This window comes from Propithecus coquereli, unplaced genomic scaffold, assembly GCF_000956105.1.
Source record: "Propithecus coquereli isolate 6110/MARCELLA unplaced genomic scaffold, Pcoq_1.0 Scaffold3, whole genome shotgun sequence".
NCBI classification, from domain to species: domain Eukaryota; kingdom Metazoa; phylum Chordata; class Mammalia; order Primates; family Indriidae; genus Propithecus; species Propithecus coquereli.
The window spans coordinates 3,815,857-3,817,352 of NW_012148618.1; positions in this window are offsets into that span (position 1 = coordinate 3,815,857).

Below are 1,496 nucleotides of genomic sequence, written 5' to 3' on the forward strand. Positions count from 1 at the left end.
AAAAAAAAATCACAACTTTCATTTAGAAAATGTTCTCGGTAAGGGATTCATCACGAAGCTAAAACCTCATATTTCTGAGCAGTCTATTGCTAGTTTCTTTAACATGTATCTGTTCTTTAGTTGATTGGTACTAGTAAGGAAGGAGATGAAAGGCACAGGAAGAAGAGAGAGAAGGGATGGGAACAAGAAGAAGAAAAAATACAGGAGAGCAGAAGAATAGAAACAAGCAAGAAGAGATACCATTGAGGTTAAAAGAGAAGCAGTTAAAAAGCACATCAAGGGAATATTTCCTGAGTTGTCTCGGGGTAGGGAACTTTCAGCCTTAAGGCCACATGTGGTCTTCTAGGTCCTTAAATGCAGCCTTTTGACTGAATCCAAATTTTACAGAACAAATTTTTATTAAAAGGGGTGCAGCAGAGAAAGATGACGCCTTTCTTACCCCCTTTGGTGCTTAGAAAAGAACAATCTTGAAATCAGAAGGCAACAGGTTCCCCACCCCTGTGTGGCCTCTCCACCTCTCCAACCTGAAGAACTACAGGGACATCTTTGTTCTTTCATGACTGTCAGATTTGCCCATACCTTTTTTGCATTAAAGGGATCTCTGACCTTTTTCATTTAGCTCATTCATTCTCATTCTAAAAATTCCATCTCATGCATCAATTAACCAAGAATGTCTCTCTCTTAAATAAGGTAATATATAAAGACACAAAAAGTGCTCTGTAAAAGTTTGCTCTTATTCTTTTCATTGTTGAAATCAATAAAACACCATTTTGACGTTCAAAAGGAAAAGAAAGAATATCTCCCTCTCTATTCCAGTCTGGATTAGATATTCCTCCTCTATGTTCTCACATGATACTTGCAAACCTCTTACGTTATCTACTTCATAATATAATTTACAATTGACTAGTTTTTCTGTCTGCCCTGCTAGGTCTCTTAGCTTCTTGAGAGCAGGGACTGTATCTTATTCACAAACCCTGGCCCACAAGTGTTGAGAGTTTGAGAGAGAGGTGGATATTTCCATGGATATGAGCATGCATATGTCTATAAATGGATGGATGATTGATGATAATGTTTCTATGGTAAAGAATGTTTATACTACATCTTAATCCTTTTTGAACACTGATGACAATAAAATTATTAAAAAATAATCATCACTTTAGAAATTATCACATACACATGGCAGGTCTAAGGCAATTCTCTGTGAAACCAATTTTGAAGGTCATTGCTAGTCTCTATTGAAATATAATATAGAGCCAGAAACTTCCTTTCAAACCAAGACACAATCTAGGCTTGTGGAACAATGAAAATTCTAACTTCCCCTTGAAAAGACTGCCATGAATGGATGTTCAATAAATGTTTGTTGAATTGAAAAATAGAAATAGAAATGAGAGAGAGTTTTAATGTTGTGATGTAGGTACTATATCTGTATATAGAAAATATCTAATAATTTCAGTAGGTTATTGACTTTAATTGTATCATCCCCACTTACCTGGCCA